Source organism: Loxodonta africana, chromosome 23, assembly GCF_030014295.1.
Source record: "Loxodonta africana isolate mLoxAfr1 chromosome 23, mLoxAfr1.hap2, whole genome shotgun sequence".
In the NCBI taxonomy this organism is placed as follows: domain Eukaryota; kingdom Metazoa; phylum Chordata; class Mammalia; order Proboscidea; family Elephantidae; genus Loxodonta; species Loxodonta africana.
In genome coordinates, this window is record NC_087364.1 from 9,768,272 (window position 1) to 9,783,500 (window position 15,229).

The following is a 15,229-nucleotide window of genomic DNA, read 5'->3' on the forward strand; positions in this document are numbered from 1 at the left end:
CTGCAATGACATCTAAAGACATTTGATAGAGAGGATAATGAAACTCAAAGAAAAGATGGCCTTTAATGCTTGCATTTAATCTGAGAGAACTAAAACTTTCCACGATACCATTAAAAATGGAATAGCTAAAATTCCATACTTCTTGAAGAGTAAAGAAAACAACTGTTTAGTATACAAAACCTGAATGGTTAAATAACACAAATAAATATTCAAGTTATAGAGTTGACATGGTTCAGTTATCTCAACATATTTCATTTAATGACTTTCTTGGAATACTTATATGCTTTCCTCCCTCCCTCCCTCCCTCCCTTCTTCTTCCCATTCATCCAACTATCTGTTCACCCATTCATGCATTGTTTTCAGCACTTTACATTTAACAGGTTTCTACTGAGAGCTCTGGTCACATGTCTAGTGCCAAGGATACAAAAATAAATATTCCAATATTCAACCCAAAAAGCAAACCCACTGCCATGGAGTCAATTCCAACTCGTAGCAACCCTATAGGACAGAGTAGAACTGCCCCATAGAGTTTCCAAGGAGCACCTGCTGGTTTCTAACTGCCAACCTCTTGGTTAGCAGCCATAGCACTTAATCACTACACACACCAGGGTTTTCTCCAATATTCAGTCAAGTAATAAATGCCACATTTTGCTTGTAAGACAAAGCCAAATATAAAGCCACCTGCTATTGTCCCAGAGAGAAAAGTTTTTAAAAAGATTTTTTAGGAAAAGTCAGGATAAATTTAAAAAGATTAAGCATCTAATTAAAATATTTTGTGCATTAAAAAAAAAACAAACCCACTGCTGTCGAGTCAATTCGGACTCATAGTGACCCTACAGGTCAGAGTAGAACTGCCCCATAGAGTTTCCAAGGAGCTCCTGGAGGATTTGAACTGCTGACCTTTTGGTTAGCAGCCATAGCACTTAACCACTATGCCACGAGGGTTTCCGTTTTATTAGGTAAGGAAAAAAAAAAAGAAAAAAAACTACATATTTAAAATATATTTCATTCGTTTTATGATATCTAAAGCTAGACTAGACTGAGGTTATCCTAGGCTGATGTCATTCCCTCCCAACTTTGTGGTTCATAAAAGAATAATCATGGATATGTTGTAGTAAAAGACTTTTTTATTTTATCAAATAAAAAACCTTATCTTTGATTAAGCAATATATGATAGTTAGAGTCATGTGACAAGGAATATAATAGACATATACATATATGTAATAGACATATAATAGACATATATGTCTGTGTTGTATGAACACAAAGGAGACACACTTAACTTTCCCAAGGAAAATCAAAGATTTGAAGTAATTATTTAATTCCCTTGTTCAATCAAATTTGAGAGGGGGATCAAAATAGACTTTTGCTTTTGTTTGGTTAGTTCACTTATTTTTGCTTGTGTTGCTAGAAGGAGTGATTTGTCTCTATTTTTCACTAAAGAATTCTGCTTAGTATGATAAGTGGAGCCCTGGTGGCACAGTGGTTAAGAGCTAAGGCTGCTAACCAAGAGATTGGCAGTTCTAATCCACCAGCCGCTCCTTAGAAATCCTATGAGGCAGTTCTACCCTGTCCCATGGGGTCACTATGAATAGAAATTGACTCAATGGCAAGGATTTTTGTGTGTGTGTGATAAATAGATGCAAAAAACTAGATAACAAGTAAATTAATTTACTTTATGTGGGATGATGATGTTTATTTCATAGTGATAGCATTCTTTGCCAACATACTGTGGTGGCTTTTATGTTGCTTTGAGGCTGGAAGCTATGCCACCAGCATTTCAAATACCAGCAGAGTCACGTACTGTGAGCAGATGCAGTGATAATTACTGATGGTGGGAACACAAAAGTTGGAAACAAAGAAGGGTCAGCAGTTAGAAAATACGGCCTTGGTGATAGAAACAATGTCAGAGATTGCGTGATAGAATTCTCCAAGACCAAAGATGTATTCATCCAGAATATCTTTTTTTAAACACACAAACAAAACTATACATGTGGACCTTTCTGGATAAGATACACAGAAATCAAATTAACTACATCTGTGGGCAAATATAATAAAGAAGCTCATTATCACCAGTCTTGAAAAGGCCAAGGAACAATTGTGGAACAGGGCATCAATTGCTGAAATACAAGATTTAGTTGAAGCTGAGGAAAATTAAAAGAAGTCCATGAGAGTCTTGGTGGTGCAGTGGTTAATAGCTATGGCTGCTAAGCAAAATGGGGGCGATTCAAATCCACCAGACGCTCCTTGGAAACCCTAAAGGGCAGTTCTACTCTGTCCTATAGGATCACTATGAGTTGGAAAAGACTGGATGGCAAGGGTTTTCTTTTCTTTTTTTTTGTTGAGAGCCAAAGTACAACCTTGAATATATGTTGTCTGAATTTAGGGACCATCTCAAGAATAGATGTGATGCACTGAACACTAATGACAGAAATCCAGAAGAGTTGTGGGATGACATAATATATGAAGGAAGCAAAGGGTCATTAAAAAGACAGGGGGAAAAAAAAAAGACAAAAATGGATGTTAGGAGAGACTCTGAAACTTATCCTTGAGCTCAGAGTAGCTAAAGAAAACAGAAATGATGAAGTAAAAGAGCTGAACAGGAGATTTCTCCAGAAGACAAATAAAATATTATAATGAAATCTGTAAAGACCTGGAATTAGAAAACCAAAAGAGAAGAACATGCTAAGCATTTCTCAAGCTGAAAGAAGTGAGAAAGAATTCAAGCCTTGACTTGGAATATTAAAGAATTCTATGGGCAAAAAATTGAATGAGGTAGGAAGCATCCAAAGGCAATGGAAGGAATACATAGAATCACTATACCAAAAAGAATTGTTCGACACTCACCGATTTCAGGAGGCAACATATGATCAAGGACCAATGGTACTGAAGGAAGAAGTCCAAGGTGCACTGAAGGCATTGGCAAAAAATAAAGCCCTAGGAAGTGACAGAATAACAATTAAGATGCTTCAATAAACAGATGCAATGCTGGAAGTGCTCACTCATCTATACCAAGCAATTTGCAACACACCTAACTGGCCAACCAGCTACAAGAGATCCACATTTGTGCCCATATCAAAGAAAGGTGATCCAACAGAATGCAGATATTATTGAACAATATCATTAATACCACACACAAGCAAAATTTTGCTGAAGATCATTCAAAAATGGTTTCAGCCTTTCATCAACAGCGAAATTCCAGAACTTCAAGCCAGATTCAGAAGCGTACATGGAATGAAGGACATCATTGTGGATGTCAGATGGATTTGGGCTGAAAGAAGAGAATATCAGAAAGACGTTTACTTTGTTTTATGGACTAGTCAAAGGCATTTGACTGTATTGACCATAAAACATTACAAAGAATGGGAATTCCAGAACACCTAATTGTGCTCATGTGGAACCTGTACATAGTTCAAGAGGTAGCCATTCTAACAGAACAAGGGAATATCGTGTGGTTCAAATTCAGTAAATGTGCACTTCAGGGTTGCATCTTTTAACCATACTTATTCAATGTGTATGCTGAGCAAATCATCAGAGAAGATGGACTACATGAAAAAGAATGTGGCATCAAGATTGCAGGAAGACTTATTAACAACCTGTGATATGCATAAGACACAGCCTTGTTTGCCTAAAGTGAGGAGGACTTGAAGCCCTTACTGATGAAGATCAAAGACTACAGCCTTCAGTATGGATTACACCTCAACAAAATTAAGACAAAAATCGTCACAAGTGTACAAATAAACAACATCACTACAAACAGAGAAAATAATGAAGTTAGTGATTTCGTTTTTCTTGTAGCCACAATCAGCACCCATGGAAGCAGCAGTCAAGAAATCAAATGACATATTGCGTTGGACAAATCTGCTGCAAAAGACCTCTTTAAAGTGTTAAAAAGCAAAGATGTCTTTTTGATGACCAACGTATGCCTGATCTAAGCCATGGTATTTTCCATAACCTCAAATACATTGGGAAGCTGGACAAAGAATAAGGAAGATTGAAGAACTGATGTATTTGAATTATGGTGCTGGCAAATAATATTGAATATACCAAGGACTGCCAGAAGAACAAACAAATCTATTTTGGAGGAAGTACAGTCAAATGCTCCTTAGAAGCAAGGATGGTAAGACTTGTCTTGCTTACTTTGGAGGGTGCAATCTCTAGACAAGGACATTGTGCTTGGTAAAGTAGATGGTCAGTGAAAAAGAGGAAGGTCTTCAACAAGATGGATTGACACAGTGGCTGTGGCAATGGTCTCAAACATACCCACTATTGTGAGGCTCAGGCAACTTTTTGTACTACTTTATATATTGGGCTGCTGGGAGAGCTGACTCTATGGCGCCTAAGGACAACAATACCATGCTGACTTTTTCTAATTAGATAATTTAAATTTAATTTATAAAGTTTTCACAATTTTTTTTTTAAGTTAATCCATCAGTTACTACGAGTCGGAATTGACTCGATGGCACTGGGTTCTGGGGTTTATCAGTTACTAAGGATTTCTAGGAAAAAGGTGCAGCTACAACACTTAAATTGATTATCATCTTTACAATTTACAGCATCAGGTGAACTTTAAAATGTGTTCTCTTAAATCTGTCTACTTTTCAAAATGTTGAGTAAAACCATTTAAATATTGAGGGGCTCCAAATTGTGGAAAACACATGAATTTTGGTATCAGGCTGGCGTAAGAATCTGACTTACTCTCTGTGTGATTTGCAGTTGAATGGATCTTCCCCAAACTCATATATATCAAGCTGTTGGGACCAAGTGGAGGCTGGGATGATTAGACTTAAATTTCCAGGAAGATATGATGAACCTAGATTGACGGGAAACTTGAAACATTAAGGAGGAAATAGTTCGAAGTGACCAACACTTGATTTCTTCCACATGGTATTTTTTCCCAAATGGTGACATCTGCATTAAGGTGATTAATATGTGATTGGAACTGTAAAAGAACCAAATAGAACCTAAGAACTTGGATATAAATTCATAGGCAAAAATAATACGCTGTTTTCAAACCCATGCAAATTTATCTTAAGTGCTGATTTGAGGAAAAACTACAGAATTGAATGTCTGAAATTTATCATTTTTACCTTTCTTTATCTGTGTTCAAAAGTAATGAGAAAATATGAAGGCTTTTCTAACTAAATAAAATATTGATATTTTTATACTGCTAATTAAAATCACTTAACAAGTTTCATTACAACTTATTAAAATAATAAACAATAAGATTGGCACCTACACTTTAAAGAGTATGAGTTTTATTAGACTATATTAATGGTCCTGGAAATGAACAAATAGGATAACATACGAACAGAAGTATGAACATATTTTCTTCAAGAGTTACACAGACCGTGAATTTTTTGATACTTTCATCCCTCATGTGAATATAATAAAGTAATTTAATATGATATTATTTCTCTGATCAAAGTGTCTTATTTTTATAAACATCAGGAATAGCCTCCGCTACCAAACCTGTTAACATTAAGTCAATTCTGACTCACACAGCAACCCTGTAGGAGAGACTAGAACTGCCCCACAGGGTTTCCAAGGAGTGGATGGTAGATTTGAGCTGTTGATCTTTTGATTAGCAGAGACCTCTTAACCACTGTACCACCAGGGCTCCAGTCTCTGAGAGTCTGGAAAATTCCATGAGTTTTCATATAAAAAACATGAGGGAATTTTTTGGCAGAGTTCAAACTGAAAAAAAAAAAAAAAAAAACTCCAGGGTTCATCTTTTACAGTAAAAAGGGAAGAGAAAGAGGAGCTCAACTCGCAGAGGTTACAGGATATTAGAAATTTCTTCTCCACAGTTTTGTAAGTTGCTGAATTCTCTCAATTTCTTATGCTCCGCATGGTATCATCACTATTGCTGCCACTGCTAACTCAAAATTATTACCACTTTTATTTATTCTTTTATTTGTTTGTTTGGTTCCCCCCTTCTCTTTCTCATAAAGTCATATTTGTGACACCAATTTTCAAGTTCTTACAGGAAGGTTATGGGAAATGTTAACTCTTTTGTTCAAAGTTATTTTTTCTTGCTTGCATTTTTCTTAAGAGAATGAACTAAAAGAGTAGAGTGAAGCACTTGTTACCACGTTGACTAATCGCTATTTCACAATTTCAAAAGGATAAAATGACTAAGCCCCGTTTCAAATCATCCATGCCTAATAGTTTCTAAAATTTATTTTTTCAAAAAGGACTTATTGGGAAAAAAAAAAAAAATCCTGGCTACTGTTGAGATTGGGACATCATTCCATTTTCCTTCATCCTTGATGCATTTTCCTACCTCCAATATTGTCTACAAGGTTTTTTGCTAAGTTCTGCTTCCTCACCTTGATTAAGTTTCTACAAAGTAGGGCCTGTTTCTGTTCTATCTACAATTCAAAGAGCTTGAAACAGTAGTAGACTAATGTTAGATGATGGGTAGTTTGTGTATGAAAATGAATAACATATCCAAACGTTGATTTGTAATTGCTTGGGAACTGATATTACATATAAAATATTTCTATATTCTAATAATTACATAAAAAGTATGTAAATTATATATTTCATAAATTATGTAAATTACACATTATGTAAATAATTATACATAATATGTAAAACAGATATTATTTAAGCATCTATTTTATATTAGTAATATATTGTTATATACTCTGAATGATAATTATATATAATTCCTGTGATTATTACTGGTATATTTCAGAAAGAATCCATTAATTAAAGGAAAAGAGATCTGTTAATAGCACCTGCTTCAGTAACAACAATAAAAAATATATGTATATATATGTTCTAGTATTTTGAACATGCTCTCTAACCGCTTCATATCATCAACCTTCTCTTGTGCATTTTTGTGTGACATTGGTTTTCTAGGGACTGTGCAGAATAAAGCACAGCCCAGCAAGCACAGCATCTGTTCCAAGGACATCCAGAGAGGGACAGCCAATTGTGCTGCAGCCAGACTCGTGCTCCACTTTCTCTACTCCCACGGGACATGGAGGTGGACATTCGCACAAGTGCCAAAGAGCCAACCTTTCTGATTATTTAGCCACGTGTCTTCTTAGGATGCCAGATTGTAGGCACCTTGAACCAGGGTTCTGGAGACCAATGTTGTTTCTTTTTTGCATTTATCCTCTTTATAAACGTCACATGTCATATTTTAAATCATCTGATATTTACCAATGTGGCTCCACCACAATAAGTCTTCTTAAGCTAGGTACAGCTAGCACATCTAAACTTCTAAGATAGATCAACTGTAATATAAGAGGAAATCTCTGAAATATGAACTATGACCAAAATAGCCAAGAATCCCTGTAGGTGAGATGGTATTCAAGGATTCAGCGTGACTCATCAGGTACACTAGCCAGAATAAATGGACGCTCTCATTGGCTGTTAATGACTGTCAAAATAAACTTTCAGCTAGTTGGAAAATCACAGGAGAAAATACATAAATAGTTGTAAACAGAGGTAAGAAAGGGAGCAGTTGGAAGTGTGAGAGTGCAATTAATTCTGAAAATATTTAACACAAGTGAACGCTAACTTAAACACATTAAAAGTCTCTGCCGGAATTAAAACACCACATTAGTTGCAAACACACAAAGAGCACAGCAATTCTCTAATATTTATTGTAGGGGCAAGCCCCCTTGCTGTCTTCATAAATCCTTCAAATTACAGTATTCAAATACAAATACAAACTAACATATATCCATAAAGAAAGTAATATATAGGGTTTAGTGTACTTTGAAAAAAGGAAGGAGCCCTGGTAGCACAGTGGTTAGGAGTTTGATGACTAACCAAAAACTCAGCAGTTCAAATCCATCAGCCACACCTTGGAAATCCTATGGAGCAGTCCTGTAGGGTCGCTATGAGTAGCAACTGACCTGACAGGAATGAGTTTGGCTTTGGTTGTAGAGAGAAAGGATAAATGAAATATATTTTGTATATACAGCCAACAAAATAAGTATAATTAAGGAGTCAGTAACTGAAAGTACCATGTTCAGTTATAAGAAGAGGCTGTGTGTCTCGAAATGCATTTCTTGACAGTTTTTTCTCAAAATATATTTTATTAGATTTTTTTTTAGCTGTTGTTAGAATTAAGGGAATAGATACAAGCAACTTAAAAATCCTTTTTCCCCCTCCATGCAGTAGCAAGTTAAAAAAAAAAAAAAAAAAAACTAGATTATTATATCTATTCCCAACCATAAACTTTCTCTTTTCCATGGCGATCAGCATTTCATTTAGTTTGGCACATAGTACAATGGCACCCTGGTTTCTGGATAACCTCCTCCCGGTCATGCTGGTCCAGTAAATCAAAATGGCATTGATGTGTTAAAATAAAATAATGAATACAGCCATGCAGAATCCACTTTTAGTATCTAAAGAGAAATATTGCGGTGTGTGTTTTTCTTTTTAACACAATTATGATAGCACTTGGAGGAGTTGTGATCCAGCACTTGGATTCTTCCTTCCCTTTGACTAAGCACCCTGATGAAATCGTACAGATGAAGACAGTAGTAGTGCATAGACCTGGCCTGCCACAGCAAAGAATAAATCAAAAATGATCAGTAGTTGAGCTCAATTTCTCAGAAGTTCATTTCCTTCAGACTGTTATAAAGTGACAGGCAGACCCACTTGCCTTACAGCTTTCTGACAGATCCCATTGAGACCAGTGAAATGGCAGCTCGAGTTAAATGGATGCCTTAGGTCAGTCTGATGTCTTTTCTTCTGCTATTAAAGATGTTTTACTAGGGACCTCTGTTTGCAGAGGGCTTTGACACTCCCACACACATACAAGAAGCCTGGGTTATATCTTACAAGAATGATATTCACAGTATTGAGAGAGAATTTGCAGTTTGGAAGGTCTACAATGAGTCACAGAGAATAGAGTAGTTCTGGACAGTATCTTCTCCCCAGCACAGAATGACTACAGCCTCACTATAGAGTGAATCCATCTGCTATGTAGGAAGGGGGTTAGATTTCTTAATAACAGGGTCAACATAACACAACTGTTCAGTGAGAGACAAGGCACTGACATTGAGGAGGGAGAAAACTGTCTTATAATAAAAAATACAACACCAAATAGTTCTGTTTTTAGTCCCTTCAGATTTTAATAATAGGTTTAATTATTACATGAAATACCTTCTCTTATTTTTCTTCAAATTTTCTTTCATCAAGATTTATGGCCTTCTACCACGTGCTATGCATCGGAATCCACTCGACAGCAACGGGTGTGTTTTTTATTTGGGTACCATGCGTATATTGAAAAGTCAACTTTAAACTTGAAAAAGTAAAGAGGATAAGCATGAGAAAATAGAATAAGTTCTAAAATTCTTTTATGATAGACAGGAGAGAATGAATGGATTGGAGACAAGAAGCAATTTTATTAAACACAAGGAAAAGAGTAGGACAGGGAAAGTGCAATGATTGGGTATCAGCTTCTTGTTATTGTGGGCCATTGAGTCAATTCCTCCTCATTGCAAGCCTATACAAGAGACTAGAACTGCTCCATAGGATTTTCTAGGCTGAAATCTCAGTCTTTGCATAGGGTCAGAGACTTGATTGACAGTCATTCTGCTACTACCTCCTCTTGTGAGAGGAGCAAAAGCCAGGGTTTTTATGTGGTTTAGTCCCTCTGGTCTTGCACAAGGGTTTTATGGTGGGGAAAGGGGCATCACCAGCTCAGATTGAAGCAGGGTAAATCATATCCTAGGTTCGTAATCAGGGGTGTGCAGTCCAGACATCTAACATAAGTAAAACGAGCCCTGGTGGCACAATAGTTAAGCACTCAATTATTAATGGAAAAGGTTGGATGTTAGAACCCATGGGAGAAAGATTCTGAGGTCTATGGAAAAAAACAAAACAAAACAAAAAACCCTGGCAAATTACTTCCATAAAGATTACGGCCTAGGAAACCCTTTAGCACACTTGTACTCTGTCACATGGGGTCAATATGAATCGGAAAGGTCTCTAGGGCACCCAACAACAACAACGATAAATGAAGGGCTACCTCACATCGTATCTTAGCAAAGCAGTTATATACAAGGCAGTTGCTTATACACTTAGAAGTTGTTTATACCTGAGAAGTTGTCAGTATTAGGTTGTTTACCAATTGTCTTACGTGTTCAAGCCACACATTACATGTTTCACAGGTATGTCATTGGGGATCACAGCATTATAAGAATATCTCACATGAACTAATACAAATTCTTCTCTCTATCCGTTGCTGATTCTGTAATTCACTTACTAGAAGTTCCTTTTTTGTGTAACATTAAATGATGATATGATTATTAAAATATATTAAAAACCATGAGTTATGTCCTTGGATTGTAGCTTAGAACAACACAGTTATTTCTTCTTAAATGCACGTATTAAAATGGCACAATGACATTTTGGACTCTGTGCTGACTGCTGACTTCCCTGCTTCATTGCCCAGAGTTCAGCACACTAACCAGCTCTACCACTTGTCTGCTGTCTTGCAGTTTAGGGGCGTCCAGACAAAAAAGTTACAGCATGTTTTTTATCTGAATAAAATATTATTTCAATGCAATCAATAATAACCAAGTTAAAGTTTAGAAAATTACATTTTCTTCAAAATGCTGTTTTATCTGACATTGGTGTTTCTTAGTTTGGAATGTACTACAAGAAAGTGTCAGATGCACGCACAAAAATAAGCAAATAACGTTCATAGTGTACAATTTCACTAGTGGATTGTTTTAATTATATTACTTAAATAAAAGTACATTAATTAAATTAAAACTAAGTTAAATTTTAATATTAAACACTTCGAAAACCACTTCCTTACAATTCCAAAAATGTTTCATCATCCTAGACTAGTTTAAGAAAAATATACCAAAATATATGAAGCCCCAAAAGATACATATTAACAGCTACTGACTGATACAGTATTTGTATAGAAGAGGGTATTTGAGGATAATTCTTCTAAAAGTTTCTAATTCTGTTTAAAAAGCTTGGGCAAATTATTAACACGCAATTATAAATAGAGTTAAAAAAAATCAGCTGGGCTAGGAACCAGTTCAAAGTCTGACAACATATATTCATATTATGTTCAAATTTAAATCTACACTAATCTTGGTCTTTACTCGCATAGACCGCAAGGAGGAATGATTAGACCAAAGGGTCTAAGCACACACCCATCAACCGAAGACCCTACAGGACATAAAAGCAATAAGCCTAACTAATAGCTTATTTATACTTGAATTGACTAACGTCGTTACCCATAACAGACATTCTACAAATTAATACAAATAATATAATATTGTCTCTGCTTCAAGATTAAGTCCTGCAGTATATAAAACCAAAAAACAAACCCATTGCTGTTGAGTTGATCCTGACCCCCTGCGACCCTGGAGGAGAGAGTAGATTTAGCAGCTGGTGGATTTGAACTGTCAACCTTTTGGTTAGCAGCCATATCACTTAACCACTGCTCCAACAGAGCTCCACTACAATATAAAAAAAAAAAAAAAACATTTATATAGGTATATTAATTGGGAGCTTTACATTAAAAAAAAAATTTTACATTATATTGAAAATGTTGGTTATAATATTGCATTGCGTTGAAAATGATAGTGCACATATTGAAAAATGATGGTCAGAATAGTTCTAGTAATAACAATTTGAAACATTGGAAACTGTTGGTTTTGTAGGTCAAAATAACTGAATATTTGCAATTTTATACGGTTTAACCTATAAAAGAGAGAGTTTAGTGGTTAAAACAATAAGCAAAGAGGTCAGCCTGCCTAAATTAAAATACTGGCGTCATTGCTTACTAGCTGTGAGATCTCAGCCGTATTACGAAGCTCTCTGTCCCTCAGTTTCCTTGTCTGTAAAAATATGGATGATAATACTGAAGTTGGCTGAACCAAGGATACAGCCAACTGCTTATCCAAAGTATTAAAAAAAAGAAAAACAGACTGTTTCTCCTTGTCATTATTCCCTAAAAAATAGAGTATAACAACAATTTACATATTATTTACGTAGTATTAGATATTATAAGTAATCTAGCGATTATTAAAGTGTACGGGAGGATGCGCTTAGGTTATACGTAAATACTACATGATTTTACGTCAGGGACTTCAGGATCCGCCAATTTTGGTCAGCGTGGCAGGGTCCTGGAGCCCTTCCTGTGGATCCCGAGGGACAACTGTACGTACTTCACAGGTTCTTCCTAAGGATTAAAAGACCTATTAAATATAAAAGAATGCAGAACACAGTTGCCGAAGGGTCATGTCTGACTCCGGGAGACTGCGTGTATCTCAGATGTGTTTCACAGAATTTTCAGTAGCTGTTTTTTCGAAACTAGATCACCTTGAGGCCTTTCTCCCAGGGGCCCCCTGGGTGGAATCAGACCTCCATCCTTCCGGTTAGCAGCTGAGTGTGCACTCCCAGAATTGTGCCTCTTAACAATTATTTTTATGCTAAATGAACAATATTGCATGGAAATCTTAGACTGAACTGCTACAGAAGAACTGTCAGAATGTCAGGAAGCTGTTCAATAAAATCTCTAAAGATGCTTTATTAATTAATTTTTAATAGTGCCTTTTTCACATATATCTAGCCTCTTCAATGCTTATGTTCCTGAAATCCCTGAAATGTACCTTTTCTTCAAACCTCTTTTTTTTATTAAATGTTCTTGAAAAAATAACGTACTTGGCTAAAGTCCTTCCAACTTAAAAATACAATAATCTTAAGCAACAATAGTGCCTTTTAATTACAACTGAGATCAAACCAATTATTTAACTTTTTATCTCTATTCCCTTACCTCTTATTAAAACGAACAAACCAACCCATTGACATCAAGTAAATTCTGACTCATAGTGACTGTATAGGACAGAGCAGAACTGTCTCATAACTTTTCCAAGGAGCGGCTGGTAGATTCGAACAGCCGACCTTTTTGTTAGCAGCTGTAGCTCTTAACCACTGTGCCACCAGGGCCCCCTTAGGTCTTATATAATGTATCATTTATTTCACTATGCTGAGTTTCAGTTTTCCAATTGGGACAGTAGCTTGAATAATACTTTTAAGTAATATACAAATTCGATACGTCATTATGAATGATTGCGGAAAACCAAAGATAAACAAGGAACAAAGGAAAAAAAACTGTTACGATAGGCATTTGTGGATAGAAAAAAATAGTATTAATTTACACATGAAGATTACACACATGTTAGGAATGTATTGGCTAAAGAAGATATTTCCTACAGTATGATACCTGCTTTTTAAATGTTTTCTAAATATAGAACAAATATAAGCTTTAGACCATAATCCTTGCCTAAGCAGTTATCCTAACAATTTATTCATTATTTCCATATGAGTGTTAAGCTATTTGAAAAATAATCTTATAAACTTTCTACGTTTGTTTGAAAAAGTCTTGGGTTGCCGAGGTTTAGTTTTGAAAGTTCGCCACTGGGAAAACTCTTTCCCTTGAGAGAATTAAACAGCTCAGTATATAAACGTTTATCTAAACTGCTCACAACATTCAGTAGTAATATCAAGACAGCAATTTCCTTCTGTTTTCATCTGCAGGTGTGAGCAAAACACAGAAAACTCGAAAAAAAATTGTTTCAGAAAATATTCTCTAGGGTGCATGCTAGTAATTATCTCATTTTACTCATGACATATATTGAAAGGGTATTGAAGGGGATGTTAGAGACATAGAATTCAGTTGGAATATTTTAGGTATTTTGGAGGAAGTAGATAGCAATTAAAAGGTGATTTTTGGGTATTTTTAATCACTATCTATAAATTATTTCTAATTGTAAAGTAAGGAATAGGACCGCATTTTCTGAAATCCATTTCGAGCTCAACCAGCATCAAAAGAAATAGTTCATTGCTCCCTAGACACACATTCCTCCTGTATAATTTTATCTGTGTGATGCAGATGGTATGCTGAGGTTTCTGGTATGAAAACAATGTCCTTAGAAAACCTTCCTTACTCAAGCTAATAGACCTAAGAATAATTTAGTCCTGGAATCTGAAACTTTCAGATCCAACTTTAAAGCTTTTCACTTGCATGGTTCTTTCCTTTTTCTCTCTTCCTTCACTCCACCCCTGTCTTTTCAGACACAGGCTTCCACCTTCTGCTGCTGCAAATTACCAATGGCAACTCCTTTTCACAGAGAACTGGTGACATAGTGTATCCAAAACGCCTGCCTGCCCCACACATAGTCATAGTCGCTTCAAGGTGTGAGTATGAAAACAAGGACAAGGACAAATTGTGGATTTAAATAGGTCTACAAAGTATTCTCCAATAAAAAAAAAAGTATCAATTTACGAAAATCACAAATTTCTTTGATTTTTATAAGGAGATTTCCATTCTGAGCGACAGTTACTAGATAAAAAGTAGTTGAAAACACAAGAGTTTCGAACATCAAGTGGTTGATAGTATGCTGTCATTTTTCTATACACTATATGTGTTTTTTAAAAAAATAAGAAAGGAGGAAGGAAACAAAGAAAGGAGGTAGGGAAGAACGGAGGGAGGAAGGAAGAAAATTTACTGTATTCGTTTTCTATTGCTGAGCAACAAACCAACACAAACTTACTGCCTCAAAACAAAAGAAAAAATGATTATCTCACACTGTGAGTTAGGTATTTGGGCTCAAATTAGCTTGATCAGCTGCTCTGTATTTCACCAGGCTGAAATCAAAGTGTCAGTTGGGGATTGATTCTCATGAGGGTGTCACTAGGTTATGGCTGGTATTGGACCAGCCTTGGGTGCTTGGTGCCACTGAACAGTTTCTATTAACCTGGTAGGGACAGATGTGTGTCTGCGGAAAATGGCGCCTATGGCAAGCACTGAAATTGCCCCCTTGTCCAAAAATCTGACATTCCTCTTTTAGATAACTTTACTGTAATATCAGCTAAAAATACAACCCAAGCTCTTTAGTTTTTAATTAACACATTGCCATGCTTGAGCTCTGGCGGTGCAGTGATTAAGAGCTACGACTGCTAACCAAAATGTCAGCAGTTGGAATCCACCAGGGGTTCCTTGGAAACTCTACGGGGCAGTTCTACTCTGTCCTATACAGTTTCTACGAGTTGAAATTGACACGTCGGCAATGGGTTTGGTGTTTTTTTTTTTTTTTCCGGTCTGGTGCTTGAAGGACAGTGGGCTGGACAGGACTAAAAGAAACTGCTCAGTGAGGCCAAGCACCCAGGGCTCTGCTGTTACCCTCTCATGGCACCAACATGGCACCAACATGGCAGCAACAATGGA